General features: G+C 37.4%; 1 long non-coding RNA gene and 1 pseudogene across 1 annotated transcript in view; one reads left to right on the top strand and one right to left on the bottom strand.

The window, feature by feature from the left end:
- Nucleotides 1-16,644, top strand: part of LOC127185179 (uncharacterized) — a 43,326-nt gene extending 26,682 nt beyond the window's left edge. Inside the window, exons 2-4 of the long non-coding RNA XR_007830184.1 lie at nucleotides 10,161-10,283; nucleotides 13,058-13,135; nucleotides 16,543-16,644. This is a non-coding gene — a long non-coding RNA (uncharacterized LOC127185179). The remainder of the gene's footprint in view (nucleotides 1-10,160; nucleotides 10,284-13,057; nucleotides 13,136-16,542) is intronic.
- LOC127185178 (metalloproteinase inhibitor 1-like) lies at nucleotides 16,008-16,520 on the bottom strand (annotated as a pseudogene).
- Nucleotides 16,645-17,788: the final 1,144 nt, after the last annotated feature.

The raw sequence follows: 17,788 nt of genomic DNA, 5'->3' as shown, positions 1-17,788 counted from the left end.
GATTACAACTAATGGCAGCAACTATAAATAGATATTAACCCAATGGCTACATAACATTTTGCTTGGTAGAAACCAAGGAAACCAAAGAATCAATCTAAAGAAAATTCTCTTCCTTCCTTCATCAACAACTGATGAATCTGGAAAGGAGTGGGTTACCTCATTCAGAATAGCTGTTTGCAGCTCCATCCATTTACCTACGACTTTCATAATTTCAGTTTTCTTAACTGATGACTAATATTCCATTGTGTAAATGCACCACATTTTCAGTATCCATTTACTGGTTGGTGGACATCTAGGCTATTTCTATTCCCCAGCTGTTGTGAATTGAGCAGCAGTGAATACGGATGAGCAGATAGATATCTTTGCAGTGGGATATAAAGTGCTTTGGGTATATGCTCATAAGTGATATAACTGGATCATGTGCTGCATCAATTTTTAGCTTCTTAAGGAATCTCCACACTGATTTCTATAGTGGATGCAACAGTTTTCATTCCCATTGGCAGTTAAAAAATGTTTTCTTTCCCCTGCATCCTCACCAATCTGTGCTGTCATTTGTTTTATTGCTCTTGGTCATTCAGAATAGGGTAAGATGAAATCTCAAAGTAGTTTTAATTTACATTTCCTTGAAGGCTACGGATGTTGAACATTTTTAAAAAATTCTCATCCATTTGTATTTCATTTTTTGAGAATTCTGTTTAGTTCCATGCCACATTTTTAATTGGCTTGTTTGTTTCCTTAATATTTAATTTGAGCTATTTATATATTTTAGATAATAACCCTCAGTATAATGTACATCAGGTAATGACTATTTCCATTCTTTAGGCTTCCTCATCACTTGAGTGATGGTGTACTTTGCTCTACAGGAACGTTTTAGTTTTATGAGGTTCTATTTATTAATTGTTGGTCTTGGTGCCTGTAGAATCAGGTTTCTATTCAGAAAACCCTTTCCTGTGTCATGGAATGCAAGCATACTTTCTACTTTCTCTTTTTATCAAATTCAGGGTGTTCAGTCTTATGTTGAAGTCCCTGATTTATTTGGAGTTTTGAGTATGGCAAGAGATAAGGATCAAGTTTCGTATTTTTTTCAGTTAACTATATAATTTTACCATCATGATTTGTTGAAGATGGTGTCTTTTCTACAATGCATATTGTTGGCATCTTTCCCAAAAATCAAGTTGCTTATACAAGTGTGGGTTTATAAGTGGGTCCTCTATTCCATTGGCCAGTGAGTCTGTTTTTAATGCCAGTACCATCCTGTTTTTATTACTCTACCTCTGTAGTATAACTTGAAATATGAGATAGTGATACCTCCAGTAGTTTTTCCCTTGTTCAGGTGGGGCTTTGGGGTCGGGTGAGAGACAATTTGGTTTGTGTGTGTGTGTCTGTGTATGTGTGTGTTTCTATATGAAATTTAAGGTTATTTTTCTTTTCAATTTCTGTGAAGAATTGCATTGAGATTTTTATGGGGACGAAATTGAATCTGTAGATTGCTTTTGATAGTACGGACATTTTCATGATATTAATTCTGCCAACCCCTGAGCATGTAATGTCTTTCCATTTTCTGATATCATTTTCAACTTTAAAAAAAATCTTAAAGCTTTCATAGTACAAATCTTTCACTTCCTTGGTTAGTTTATTCCAAGATATTTCTAAGATTGTTGTATTAACTCACACCGTTTAATTATGGATAAACTGTAATATAGAGACATCAAGTTACTATAGCACATCATGGGAAATAGCTGGACTTAAATTTGATTCCAGGCAGTCTTACCTGGGAGTCTTTTTATCTTAACCACTTCACTGGTACACTTGGCTGCTAATTGTTTCCCTTTCTCCTTGAGAAATTTCCATCAGGTGGAGAAATAGGCTTAGGAGAGAAAGAAAGGGGAGCATGGATCCTCTGGGGACAAAGTAGCCTACAACTTTTAGAGTATTAACATGTGTGTTAATATATACTTATGTAAATATTGTCTTTGCCTTCATAGTTACACACACACACACACACACACACACACACACACACACACACACAGAGGGAGGGAGGGAGAGAGAGAGAGAGAGAGAGAGAGAGAGAGAGAGAGAGAGAGAGAGAGAGAGAGAGAGAGAGAGAGAGAAATTTCATGGTAAAAGTGCATTTAACAGTCAACAACAACATCAAACAGATTACCTAAATTCATACATTTTAACAGAAAAAAATACAAGATTCAAGTAAAGAAATGAATTCTACTAAAAAGTATTGTATCAGTTACTTTTTTATTGCTGTGATAAAATACCATAACCAAAAGAAACTTAGAGAAGAAAGAGTTTATTTTGGCTTCTGGTTCCAGAGAGTTTATAATGGCTAAGAAGGCATGGAATGGCACCGGAATCAAGGAGCTGGAAGATCACATCCTTATCCACACTCAGGAAGCAGAAACAGAATGGGGGTGGGGGGGGGCAAGTGCAATGAGTAGAGTAGGATGAAGCTATAAAACTTTAAAGACACACCTCATATTGACATGCTTCTTCCAGCAAGATTGCACGTCCTAAAGTCTTCATATTCTCCACCAAGCAGTGCCACCAACTGGGGACCAAGTGTTCAAGTATATGAACTTTTGAGGGACATTTTTCCATTTAAACCACCACAGGTAGATAAAATAAAACTCATTGTTTTTGCTGCAGGAGACCAAATCCGGGACTTTGTACATGCTAGATAAATGTCATACCACTATCACAGTCCCAAGGGTAAAATAAGATTTTAAAGATACACTCTGTTCTTAAATTTAAAAAGGTTTAATATAGTAAATACTGTTGATTTTCTCACAATTAGCCTACAAATTAGAAACATTCTCAAAAATTCTAAGAGTTTTGATGAAACTTATCTGAAAGACTACATATTTTAAAAAGCAAGGGTGTTTTGAAAAGTGAGAGAGGACTTACCTAACCACATATTAAAATTCATTATAGAGCTACAAACAGGGTGGAGAGACAGCTTAGACATTAAGTGCATATACTGCTCCTGTAGAGGACCTGAGCCTGATTTCCAGCATCCATGTTAAGCAGCTTGCAACTGCCTGTAACTACAGATCCAGAGGATTAGGTATCATTTTCTAGACCACAAGGTACATGACTCACATACAATTACATAGGCACTCATATACATACATACAAGCATACAATAAAATATTTTTTAAAAGCTACAGTAATTAAATATTGTAATATTATCCCAAGAATACAGAATAAGAAATCCAGAAATAAACTCCAAATGTAAATTTATGGTGTTAAAGGACTCACTGCAAGTTAAGGAGAAATATATATATATATATTATTTTAAAAATAAATAAATCTATAGTAATGCCTCACTCTTATGCACACACAAAACTTTGGTATAACAATGGAAAACATGAGAACAGCTAACCAATAAATACAGCAGAAGGAAATGTGAGAATTTTATAATCTCAGAGTGCTAGGGCCTTTTGGGGCATGATATGAAATGCATAAACTATAATGAGAAGATTGACAGATTTGACTACATAAAAATGGAAAATTTTCCATATAGCAGAATATGTCATAAACAAGATTGAAAGACAAACAAAATGTTTGGAAAGAGCAGCATGATGGACAAGGTTTCTTTTTTTAATCTCACAAGCTATTATTAACAAATGTATAAATACTCCAGTGGAAAAGTGGACAAAGGATACAAATAGAAAAATCACTAAAGAAAAATATGCGTGATCAGTAAAGCATTGAAATTCAGCTTTTCAACATCACCTTTAAGCAGAGAATGGAGAATAAACATAGTGATATGGACTTTATCATTTTGGGGTTATGGAATATTTTAAGGTAGTCTTTGTCTTTTAGAACAGCTTTATATTTCTAGAAAAAAATTGAAATGATATTACAGAGTTCCCATATACCCTAAACCCATTTTACTTTATTATTAAAGTGTTACATGAATATAATATGTTCACTAAAATAATGAGCTAGTAAAAACTTTATTGCTAAAATTCATACTTGAGTAAAAAAAAAGAAATAAAAAGGAAAAATGTGATTGCTCCTAGGTATGGTGGAGAAGATTTGCTGTAGATATGAGGCAGAAACATCTGGGAGAGTCCAGAGTGAGCATAACCCTGAGTAGATCCATATGAGGAGAGGCAGGAGTTTGAGAGGGGAGAGCCAGGAGGCCAGGAGACCAAAAGGCCAGGAGGATAGTGGATAAAAGAAGGACTTGTGTAGCCAAAATTGCTGAATTATATAGGGAACAATTGTTGAGGGAAGGGCAACCAAGAGCCTGGGCTGCGGAGTTCAGGGCAGAGGTGGGTTATGCCAGCCATGCCCTTTAATAGATAGGGATTGAGGGATGCTGGGAGAACCTTATAACCAGGTCTGCTTTGATATGTTAAATAGGTACTTCAGCCATTTGTCCTGGGTTGAGACCTAACCATATTTAGATTCCTCTAGTTTTGTTTTGGCTTTTCAGTACAGCCTTGGCTGTCCTGCACTCACTTTGTAGACCAGGCTAGCCTCAAATTCAGAAATCTGCCTGCCTCTGCCTGTCTGAGTGCTGAGATTAAAGGTGTGAGCCACTGCACCCTGGTGATTCCTCTAGTTTTAACCTCATGTCCATCACTCTTCTGTTCCAGAATCTCACTAAGAATAGATGGCATGTTGTGCTACCTAGTCTTATGTCAACTTGACACACAAACTAAAGGGATCTGGAAAGAAGAAGCCTTAAGTGAGAAAATGCTTCCAAAAGATCCAACTCTAAGGCATTTTCTTAATTACTGATTGATTGGGGGCAACTTATCCCATTGTTGGTAGTACCATCCTTGGGCTGTATACTGTAAGAAAGCAGGCTGAGCGGGCTGTGGGAAGCAAGCCAGTAAGCAGCACCCCTCCATGGCTTCTGTATGAGCTCTTGCCTGCAGTTTCTTTCCCTGTTTGTGTTCTTCTCCTGGATTCCTACAATGTGGAACTATACGCCAAATAAACCCTTTCCTCCCCATCTTAATGTTTGGTCATGCTGTTTTATTGCAGCAATAGAAACCCCAACATAGGCACATGCTGGCAGCATCTTTTCCTAAGTTCCTCTTGGCTACAGTAATTATTTTCAAGTACCAGTTAGGTATTTTCTAGAATCTACAGTATGGAATTTGTCAAATATTCTTCTCAGATAAACTGTAAGATTGGATCATGGATTACTGGCAGGAAGAGTACAGAATTAAAGTACCATTGTATGACATAGTGTAAGGATATATGTAATCACAATTTTTGTCTGTTGGTGTTGAGCTTGCCAGGGTAGTATTGTTAGAATTTGCTGCTTCTCCCAAATACCCCATGTCATTCCATTCCATTTGGAAGGAAGTCATGATGTCTCATCCTAAGGAGTTGGTCATTATGTTCTCCCTTACTGAGGGCATAGCATCTATATAAATGACAGTAATTATTCTGCAACGCTTATTTACTTCTTCCGTATTTGTTACTCTTTCCTGTTATTTATGTCAGCATAGACTTTCAGATATCTATTTTATGGTTTAGGCTATAATGTGGAGCTATTTTGTTTTCTTGCTAATTTTATTCTAGATTTAGCCATTGGGAAATTGCTTAGTTGAGGTCTGTGTTCCTTTCGAGGCCTTGGGCCACAGGAAAGGGAAGGAGAGGATGAGAGAAACATTTCCAGTTCCCCTTCTCTACTTTAAGGTTATCTTCTCCATGTCTCTGTCCTGGTTGTTACTGCAGGGCCTCCCTGATTAGTCCCAAACCCTAAGCAACCAGCAGTCATTTAAATACCTACCACCAGGCATCCTCTTGGAAAGAGATGGGAAGTCCAACTTCTGTGCCTTAGGACCAATAGAGGAGACAAGAGGGTTGCCAGAAAGAGGATGCTTGAAATCAACAAAAGCCCAGGTCCCCTCAGAGTCAGTGGTACCCTAGAAGTCTGTAATGTTTGCCAAAAACCTTCCTTCACGCTTTACTCTGCCCTATTTTCTTATATTTTGGTTCTTTTCTTAATGTTTTTAATTCTTTTTAACTATGTATATTATGCATATCACTTTGTGGGTGTGTACACACTAGTGTTTGTACCTACATAGGCCAGAGGCCTTGGATCGCCTGGACCTGGAGCTACAGTTAGCTCTAAGAACTGAACTTAAGTCCATTATACAAGTAGCAAGAACGTAACTGCTGAGACATCTGACTCAGTGCCTTTTAATTCTTTAACTTATGGAGAAAAAGAACCATCCAGCCATACCAGTACCATTTTTGACATACCATTAGTGTATGGGTGTGTTTGATACTTCTTCAATATGTGACATTATAAAATGCTAGGCTTTCATTTTATGTGTTCCTCGTTGTAGTTCTAAAATCACCTATTTCTCCAAAAGGCTCTCATGTGGTTCTTTTTGTTTTTGTTTTTGTTTTTTTAAAGAATGGTATTGGAAACCAAGATCTGTATGCTTGGTTCATTGCTTTTGGACAATCTCAGCCCACAGAACAAAGAAATACATTCATGAATATTAATATGTTTATATACATATTTCTATAACTGTTCTACATTTAACCATCTGTAACAATATTGTGTTAAAACCGAGTTCATGCTGATGTTTCCAACTTTAATTTACCACATGGATCATTTTAGCCTTTTCCTCTTGCTTATCTATATATTTCTACACCAACAGTGAGAAATCTAGTTCCCACCATAGGCTATCTATATAATTAGTGGTTCATTTTGACATATATGGATAGCACTGCCATTATTGATAACACATAGCCCTATGGGAAATGGGTTTTATCTGCTATATCACAGTACTTAAGAACACATCCTTGTGTTGCTCTACGGAGTCCACATGTTTCCAAAGCTGTGTGGGTCAGGACCTGTTCCTCCCTACTTCTTTCAATGAAGTTGTTTCATATACTTGCGGTACACTAAGAGTCTCTTGTCATAAACTGCATTCCTTGCCAGAATCCTAGACCACTTAGATGACATCTTAGAACTGCATGTTATACACTAAGATCTGTTCCTTGTGCTGTAACATCCTATGGGTTTTTGGCAAATATGTATTACCAAGCATTACATTATTACACAGTTATCTTACTGTCATAAAACATCCCTTCTGCTTTATCTTTCATCTTCCCACCCTCTGAAGCACTATTAACCATTAATCATTGTGTCTAAAATTGCCTCTTCTCTAAAATGTAATATCCTTTAAATGGTACATTATGTAGTCTCCTCTGGTTGACTTATTTGACTACATTTGAGTTTTCTTCCATGTGTTTTTACGAACTGATATTCATTTATGTTTTAGCACTGAATATAGTCCATTCCATATAGGTGTACCAAAGTTTATATACTCACCTATTAAGAGACATCTTGGTTGCTTCCTGGTTTGTGTAATTATGAACAATACTGCTATAAGAAAATAGGACAGGTGTGGCGATGCCCACCTTTAATCCTAGCACTCAGGAGGCAGAGGCAGAGGCAGGCAAATCTATGTGAGTTTAAGGCCAGCCTGGTCTACAAAGTGATTCTATGACAGCCAAGGCTATGCAGAGAAATCCTGTGTCAAAAAACTAATACACACACACACACACACACACACACACACACACACACACACAGAAGCTGACATAGGAAGGCTTCCTTTCAAACCCTTTTTTAAAAAGTATGCAGGTGTTTGTAAGAACATGGCTTTTTCGACCAACTGCATAAACATCTAAGAGAGCAAGTGACATATTCAAGACATATATTTAGCTTTGTAAGAAATTGCTGATTCTTAAACTCTATGCAATACACAATTCATTGTGATTACATCCATCCTTCCATAATGCTCTCTCTTATCCCTATCTCCCTCCCTCTGAATGCCTTTTCTTCACAAAAGGCCCCTCCTACTTTCATTACTTTTTTATCTACTAATTTTAGTTGGAATTGGTTACATAAGCAATATGTAGGGGAAATTTTGCTGGAGCATAGTCAAGTAGTGGAACCATTAACTACCAATAGTTCTTTAGGAAAAGACAGGTGCCTCATTGTCAGTTTCCTCACTTCTTGTGGAATGTTGATAGGCCCAATCCCATGCAGGCCTTATGTAGCAATGGGCAGATACTATATATTTGTGATTCTAGCAGCCATTTTGTATCAGGTTAGCATTTTCATAGCACTTTTCTCTATCCTCAACCTTTTACATTCTTTCCACCTATTCTCTACAGTGTTCTATGGACAGTGGCAGGGATGATGCAGGTGTATAGTTTATGACTGAACAGTCAACAATCACTTACAGTCTCAGTACAGAGACCAGATATAAGCCTCTTCACTAATCTTCACCCATTGCAACAAAGCAAAAGACATCTCTGCCCAAGACTGAGGGTAACACTAGTTTATGAGCATAATAATAATTATTTACAAGATATCTGAGAACATGTCAATTTAGCAAAATAACAGTGGTAGGCTCCACAGCAGGGCCTTTGAACCCTCCTCCTAGCCATAGGTTTTGATTTAGCTTACAGTAACAAGAGTGTATTTCTTCCCATGGTTTAGGCCTCAATTCTTATCAGAAAGCTGTTGGTCACTACCCAAACACTCATGTCACTATTGTACCAGTAGTCATCATCTCTTGCCTGGCAAGTCAGTATTGTATCACACAGGTCCACATATCTGTTTTTCCCCCAGCAGCCCACACAGAAACTTCTAGCTCTGGACACTAATCTGCAGAAGGCTTCCAACCCAGTTCTATTTTGAATTCTCTCTGTTTGGGGGACAAAACGTGTGAGGTTTTTGGTAATAGGGTCTTATCATCTAATCCTGGTGGTCAGTTAAGAGGAGTAACAATAAACTGTATTATTTTCAGAGCTTGTGGGTTCTTTCTGACCAAAAACTTATAGGACGATGTCCTGCACCTGGCTCTGGAATTTTCACACTAACATGCATGAAGTAACAATAACTAAAGCAAAAAATATTATGGAGAGCAGGGAAGGGCATATGTGAGGGTTTTGAGGGAAGAACAGGAAGGGAGGAGAGTATTCAAATTATAATTCCAAAAAAATTAAAAACTAACTGTGGTGGTTTGAATAGGTTTGGTCCCCACAGACTCATGTGTTTGAATGCTTGGCCCACAGGGAGTCGTATAATTAGGAGGTGCAGACTTGTTGGAATAGGTGTGGCCTTATTGGAGGTCACTGTGTAGGTGGGTTTTGAGGTCTTCTATTGCTCATGTTCCCTACAGTGTGGAAGAGTGCCTTTTCCTGGTGCTTGTGGATGGCAATCTCCTCCTTATTGCCTTAGAATCAAGATGTAGAACTCTTGGCTCCTTCAGCACGTGTCTGCCTACATGCTGTCATGCTTCCTGCTATGATGTTAATGGACTAAACCTCTAAAATTGCAAGCCACCACAATTAAATGTTTACCTTTATAAGAGTTGACTTGGTCATGGTGTCTCATCACAGCAATAAAACCCTAAGACAAAGCAAACAAACAAGAACCAAAATGCCATGCCATTAGGGAGTAACATTATCCACCTACATAAGCTCCCTTTCAAGTTATATTTTTGGTTAGATTATAAAAGAATGAGATTCTGTATGTTTTTTCATACATCCTTTGTTTCTGTTAACCCTCTCTCTTGTTCCCCCTTTTACTCTTCCTCCTCATACCCCTTAAACCTTTAATTCCTAGTAGTTGCCCTTTTATTTTAGTATACTGTCTGTTTTACTATACATCTTAATACCTACCCTTATCCTCTGGCTCCTTTCTTGCTTCCTGGCCTCTATAGACACTCTAAGTTAAGAACAGAAATGTAAAACTTTGAGGGTAGGGTCTCTATATAAGAAAGAACATGTAGCATTTACCTACTGAATTGGGCCGCTTCATTTGGTATAATAATTATTTTCAGTTTCATTCATTTTCTGGCAAATTTCATTTTTCTGTACAACTTGGTAAAATCCCATTGTGTCTATATCTCACATTTTCATTACTGGTTCATAAATTGATGGACATCTAGACTGGTTTCATTTCCTATTTATTGTGAGGGAAGTACTCATGAAGCATCTACCCTTTCCTGAATAAATGTTGGCAGTTAACGGTCCCAGGGGAAGGAGGGGATATTTTATTCATCCTGGGCTATCTTGACAGGTAGCCCAGAATATAACCATATTGAATACTGATAAGCAAGCATCTCTTTTGCAATGAACAGAGTCCTTTGGATATATGCCCAGGAGTGGTATGGCTGAATCATGTAGAAACTCAAGTTTCAGCTTTGTGAGAAACACAACACAAATTTCCATAGTGACCACCTCAATTTACACTCCAACCAGCAGTGAGTAAGGATCTCCATTTCCCCACAAAAGATCCTTTGATCTTTTGGTGATAATCATTCTGACTGGGGGGAGAAGGAATATTAAACTGTTTTAAAATTAATTAATTTGCTTTACATCCTGATTACAGTCTCCCCCCCCCCCTTTCCTCTCCTTCCATTCCCTTCCCCCATCCTCTCTAACCACTTCCACTCCTCCTCCCTTTATCTTCAGAAAAGGGGAGGCTTCCCCTGGATTTCAGCCAGCCTGGGCATGTCAAGTTGCAGTAAGACTAGGGTTATCTTTTCCTACTGAGGCTAGAGAAGGTATCCCAGTTAAGAGAAAGGGTACCACAGGCAAGCAACACAGTCAGAGACTGCCTCCACTCCTGCTGTTAGAAGCCCCACATGACACCAAGCTGTACATATGTTACGAAGTGCAGAAGGCCTAAGTCCTCCCATGCATCCTTTCTGGTGGGTGGTTCATCCTCTGTGAAGCCCCTATGGGATCAAGCTAGTTGATTCTGTCAAAGTAGTTTTAATTTGAATTTCTCTGAAAACTAATGAGTTTAAAATGTTTACTTTAGACTCATCTATTGTGTGTGTGTGTGTGTGTGTGTGTGTGTGTGTGTGTGTATGTTCTTTGTGCCAGAGAAGGTCTTAAGTGGGTGTTGAATCCCCTGGAACTGGAGTTACAAGTGGTTATGAGTCACTGTGTGAATGTTGGAAACCAAATCCTAGTCCTCTGCAAGAGCAAGTACTCATAACCATTGGGCTAGCTCTTCCATCCAATGTTGAACACTTTTAAAAGTGTTTATTAGCCATTTATATTTCTTCTTTCGAGACTTCTTTGTTTGGTTCCATAGTCTATTTTTATTAGGCTTTTTGTTTTGTTGATTTTTTGAGTTCTTTGTATATTCTGGATATTAGTCTCTGTAATATGTATATCTGGAAGGCATTTCTTTCAATCTTCCATTCACTTAATTGACAAAAAAAAACCCTACCAATCTGTTTTATAAAGTCATTTGTGGCTCTCTTTGTCCCCAGGGGTGTGGGGGGGGTTTGTTGGCCACCAGCCCACCAAGGCAGAAGGAGCAAAAGGCAGGGCGCAGAGCTTGGAAGGCCACGAGCACAGTGGATATCAAACACTCCAGGAACCACTTCAGAGAACTAGTTCAACTTTACTCAGGGAGAACAAAGGTTATATAGTCCTTGGGGAGTGGGGAGTGGGCTTCCAGGATAGGTGTACATAATTGGTTGATACCAGACACTTTAAGGATGCTTGTTTTGCATTTGGTGGCATGCTCCTATCATATGGATGGAAACACAATACATAATTATCCTATGGGCACATGGAGGGCAGAGCTAGCAGGGAGCTGTGTCGAGGACCATATATCAAATGTGGTTAGGGGCATCTTTGTCTAAAGACATTCTGCGGATGAAGCCAGGCAGAGAGCAGAAGGTCCTTCTCTGGGAGAATGAGTTCTTTACCTAATGCCAAGCTCAGAATGGCTATCCAGACTGTGATGATTGCAACCTCAAACAGCAGGATCTTTCCAACAGTCATTTGTACCACTTTAGTAACACCACTAACAATGAATTAGAGTCCCCATATCTCTATCATTACCAGAACGTTGAATTTATCATGTTTTATATCTTAACCATTCTTATAGGTATATAATCATGTCATTTTTGTTTCAATTTTCAATTAGTTAGTGACATTAATGTTCATATGCTTATTTGTTATCTGCCTATCTTAATAGTTAATATATTTGTTCACATATTTTTCCCATTTCTTAATTGTACTATTCATTTTCGTATTGTTGATTTTAAATTATTATTGGTAAGTTCAGTGTGGTAGGCATATGCCTTTAATCCTAACACTCAACACTTGGGAGGCAGAATCAAATGGATCTCTGTGAGTGCAAAGTTAGCCTAGTTTACAAGTTGAGTTCCAGACCAATCATAGCCACATAATTAGACCTGTCTCAAAAAAATATAAAGTGTTATTGATATATGTGAGGTGTAAGTCCTTTATTATATATGTGATTTCAAATGTTATCTTTCTAATTTGTGGTTTACCCTTGATTTTGTAAACAATGCCTTTGACAGAGAAGCTTTGAATTTTACTAGAAATCTATTTTACATTTTTTCTTTTCTTTTATGAGTTGCAGTTTCAGTCATGTATATAGAGGTGAACTGCCAAATCCAAAGTCACACGTATTTTTCTTATTCATTGTTTTCTAGACATTTTATAATACTGAACTTTATGTTTATTAGACTGTGTTCTATTTTAAGTTAGATTTTTGTGAATGATATAAGGTCTTTGTAAAAATCATTTTGTCATGTGGATAGCATGCTTTCTCACCATTAAGACTGATGTATGCTCTTATAGGTTTTATGGATATCTGTCAAACTGAAGAAATGTTTCTTAATTCTTAATTTGTTGAGAGGATTTTTCATCATAAAGTGATATTGAATTTATAAAAAGGCTTTTTAATGTATCTATTGATTTGATTACTTTCATATATTTTGGGACTCATTTCCTAGTTTTTTATGGAGGATTTTCATTAATGTTCATGAGATATCATGATCTGTGTTGTTCTCTTTTCTTATATTTATCCATGGGCCTCTGCTAGCCTTATATAAGGTATATTGTTCTTTTTATGTTACTATCTAGAATATTTGTAGGAAATTAACGGCTTCTTTAAACAGTTGGAAGAATTCACTAATGAAACTAAGCTTAGAACATTATTATTGATTCAATGCTTATAATGTATTTTATTATCCTTTTATAGTCTAAGGGATTAGGAAAATCATGCCTCTTACTGGAAGTCTGTGTCTTCTTGTTGTGCCTAACTACAATTTTACTGCTTGTAAGTGCTTTTTTTTAAACAGCTTTTTGTTTTGCTAATTTTGCCCATTACTTTCCTATTCACAATTTCATTAATTTTCTATATTAATTTTGATATTTCTTTTTCTTGATTAAACTTAAATTACTGTATTTTATATTATTTTATAAGTGGAAGTTTGATTGCTGATTTTAGATTTTTCTAATATATTCAATATATGCTATAAAGTTGCTTTTGAAATTTTCTGCATCAGAAAAATTGTGACAAGTCATATATTTATTTTTACTTACAACAAAGCATTCTTTTTTTAACTTTTATTGAATGTCTATGATTTTCACATCATGCACCAATATCCCTCTCCTCCCCCCAGTAAAATAAAACAGACAAACAAAAAATCTTGTCACAGAAGCTGTAGTGTATCACACAGTATAGCCTTTTGTCCACATATGTTTACTTTCAAATGTTCATTGCTACGAGTCATGGGTTTGGTTGGAGGCCTACACTATCATTACCAGATCCTCACTGGGACTGCTGTCGGACATCTCACTGTTGCTGTGTGTCAAGGAGATTCTTAATTTTTGAATCTGCAGATACGGCCCCTTCATGTATTCTAGCAGGTCATATACATGGGGCAGATGTTGGAGTGAGGTTCACTCAGAGCCCTGGATCAGAGCCACTCCCTTGTCCTCAGGGCAGGGCCAGCTTTCTTGCTCCCATATCATCATGGCAGGGCCAGCTCTCCTGCTCCCGTGTCCTCAGGGCAGGGACTGCTCACCTACTTCCTTGTCCTCAGGGCAGGACCCACTCTCCTGCTCCCGTGTCATCATGGCAGGGCCAGCTCACCTGCTCCCATGTCCTCAGGCCAGGGCCCAACAAAGCATTCTTAAATTTTCTATTGAGACTTCATTGGCTGCTTTATTTAGAAATGTGTACCTTAATCTCTACATATTTTGATATTTTCCAGGACCTTTCCATTTACAGATTTCTAGCCTAATTCCACTGTGTACTGAGAACATATTTTGTAATATTTCTATTATTAAAAACTGTTAAATTTTAGTATGGCTCTTAATATGGCGTTTATTGGTGAGTGATTATTATAAACTTGAGAAAAATAGTACTCTTCTTTTGCTAGATGAACTATACCCAGGTGATTGATGGTGCTCTTCAGTTACACTATACCCTTGCTGATGTTTGATCTATCAGTTATCAAAAGTACAAGTTTGTGAGCTGAGCGTGGTGGCGCACACTTTTAATCCCAACACTTGGGAGGCAGAGGCAGGAGGATCACTGTGAGTTCAAGGCCAGCCTGGTCTACAGAGTGAGTCCAGGACAGCCAAAGCTACACAGAGAAACCCTGTCTCAAAAAAACAAAACCAAAACAAACCAAAAACAACAAAAAACAAAACAAAACAAAAACAACAACAAACAAAACAAAAGTAGAAGTTTGTAGCTATAATAGTAGATTTGTCTGTTAGTACATTTAGTTTTTCCTTGTTTGACACTCTATAAACACACTCATTTTATATCTTCTTGGAGGACTGATCCCTTTATTATCAGGTAGAACCTTCTTCATCCTGGATATCTTTCCTTGTTCTAAGCTTCTTTCTATAAAGTTTGTATATTGACTCCAGGTTTCTTTGGTTAGTGTAAGCATGGTATATCTTTCTTTCAACTTTCACAATTTTAAATTTGGAAACTCCAGTACTACTACTACCAGCAATCTTGATGTGGTCTGTTATATTAAATTTACCTTTAAACCACTTTTATTTATTTTTAAATATATTTTATTAATTTATTCATATTACATCTCAGTTGTTATCCCGTCCCTTGTATCTTCCCATTAAACCACTTTCAAACGCATAGTTTACTACTGTTAAGTCCATTCATAATTTTGAGGACATCACCACCATTTGCTTCCAAAATGTTTTTGTGGCTCTCTATGGAAACTCTGTATCCACTAAACTATAACTCACCACCTCTCTCTCTCCCAGTTTCTGTTAGTCTCTATTTTGTTTTTGAATTTACTGATTATACATGTCTCATAGAAATATAATCACAGAATATTGGTCTTTTTAGGTCTGGCTTGACTTTATAGCATAATAATACATTTACTTTTACCCATGTTATAGCATATATCAAAAATTCATTTATATGGCTGAAAATATTCATCATATATACTTATTATAATATGCCTATCTATTCATATCTTGATGAGAAATTGGGTTGTTTGCTAATTTGGGCTACTAAGACTAGTGTCTCTAATGAGTAGCCTGTGCAGACACCAGAAGCCACAATGTCCATGGTTCATTGTTGCTGCTAAGGGTCATGTCTGGGTCTGTGGTCCTACTGTAGCCAGGGGTTCTGTTGATGTCTGTGGCTCATCTTAACACTGAAGACCATGAAGATATCAGTGGTCTGAACTGTCACCTGAGGCCATGTTGATATCCTTGGCTTGTACTGCCACCAAGGACTGTGGTAGTGTCCACGGCCCATGCTGTGTCAGAGGGCATTGTTGATGTCTGTGGTATGTGCTGCCACCAGAGACCATGCTGAAATCTGTGGCACATGCTGATGCCAAAAACCATATAGAAGTTCAGGATTTGTGCTCCCTTTGACTGTAAAGGGCATGGAAGCTAATTTTGATATGGTATTTTCACAGCTGAGAAATAGGGACATGGAGAAGGTCTATGTGACAACCTCTACTACCCACGGGTGTAACAGCTTAGACAGAAAGCCATCAATTGTGATAAGGTTGCTGAAGTGTAGCTTTCCAACATTGATGGCTTCTGGCAAGAGTGCTGATGAGGATGGATTCTTTTCTTTTTTTCCTTTTTTTTTTTCTGTGAGTTGCTCTTTCATCTAAGAGAAAGAAAGATGGAGGGAAGGTAAAGAGTGTTCAGGCTTCAGCTTCCACTGGGGGCAGTTTTCTGGTCATCGAGGCCCCCAGGGATTGCCAGGTGCATAAGCCTGGATTCTGTGTCTGGCAGGCAAAATTAAAGCTCAGATAGCTTTTCTCAGAGCCCATGACAATCTGATCTGTCCACAAGCAATGAGTGTCACTCTCCAGTTTGCAAGGGAACACTCTGCACACCCCACAGCCAGCACTATAGGTCTTCAAGAAGGTCTTTTGCTGAGCAGGGTTCAAACTATGCCAGGGAACCAAGAAGCTGCGGGAACTAATGTGCAAATTTTTATTTCTTAGCCATCCAGCAATGAGAAACTCTTTGCTGTGGTTCTGGGACTTCTGGACTTATCCATAGAGGCTCTCCATGGCCTGAGTGTAGGCGAACAGGAAATCTGCAGCATTCCCCACAACTTAGAGTTCTTTGAGCATCTTAGTCGTCTTGATCTCATAACGCTGGTATAAGGTGATATCATTAATTTCTGAGGACCCCACGAATTTAGCCTTTATGACTTTGGTGTCTCACTAGGAGCAAGATCTGTGGCGATGCCTGGACTCAGGTTTCTTTAATGGATTGACCACTGGGAATTTGACCATACTCCAGTGAGTATATGGGCAATATATATTGTACTTGTTTTTCTTCTTCTTCTTCTTTTTTGGGGAAAGGGGAGCTCACAATGGTAGGGGCAGACTTGGGAGAACTGGGAAGTGAGTATGCTTGGGGTTCATGACATGAAACTACCAAATAATCAATAAAAACATTATGAATAGAAAAAATAGTATTGCTATAAACATTCATGTACAAGTTTCTGCTTTTAATTTTTTGAATATACTTGGTAATGGAAATGCAGGATAATATAGAAATTCTATGTTTAGAAATCATAAAACTGTGTTCCATAGCATTTATATTATTTTATATTCCCACTAGAAATGCACAAGGGTTCCAATTTTTCAAATCCTTGCCAATGCTTATTACGTCCTGTTGTTTTTCTTTTTCTAAGTAAAAAATGAAAATTTTAATTTATGAGGAATTGTTACTAAGTAGTACAATCTCAGCTACTCTACAAAGCACTAAAATACAAAGCAGAACAATATTATGCAAGAAAAGCCTAAGCAGTAGCATTTTTAGTGATCAATCTGAAAATGACCACTAATGAGAGTATCAAAATTATAGTCATATAATAGGGTACAATGAGAAAAACAAAATAATTATGTCTGAGATATACTTTGCTAAAAGCAATGTTTTGAGTCTAATGATAATGATAAATCAGAAAATTCCAACTATAAGAAATTTTAGATTCAAAGATTCCAGGTCCGGAGGTCAACAAAAGACTGAAGAATGTTTCAGACTAATGGAGTCTAAGGAACATACTACATGGACTCTTTTTCTTGTAAAGGGCATATAGACAAGTAACAAAACTTGGGAAAGAGTCTAAAGGTTAAATGGTAGAAAATGTTAGCATTTTCTTTCTAATTACAAATGCTGTGTTTTTCTGACTTACAGGAAACACACACAAGTCATGAAGGATGGTGGCATATGTCAGCAGTTTGGTTTGGAGAGTAAAAGTTCTTTGTACTAGAATGTGTAATTTTTTTCTCTGACTTTAAGTCCATCTCCAAAAGTTATTCAATGATGAATAAGTAATAACAAATAAACAAGCAGAAAAGGTCAAAATCCTTAGGAAAATGTTTCCTCATGTGCAAACAACAATAAATTATTCCTTAAAATTATAAACTTCGACAGACTAGAGTGACAGCTCATCAGGTAACAGTAC

This window comes from Acomys russatus, chromosome X (genome assembly GCF_903995435.1).
Source record: "Acomys russatus chromosome X, mAcoRus1.1, whole genome shotgun sequence".
Classification (NCBI taxonomy): domain Eukaryota; kingdom Metazoa; phylum Chordata; class Mammalia; order Rodentia; family Muridae; genus Acomys; species Acomys russatus.
Note: the sequence above shows the minus strand (reverse complement) of the source record. Positions and strands in the feature narration are given on the sequence as shown.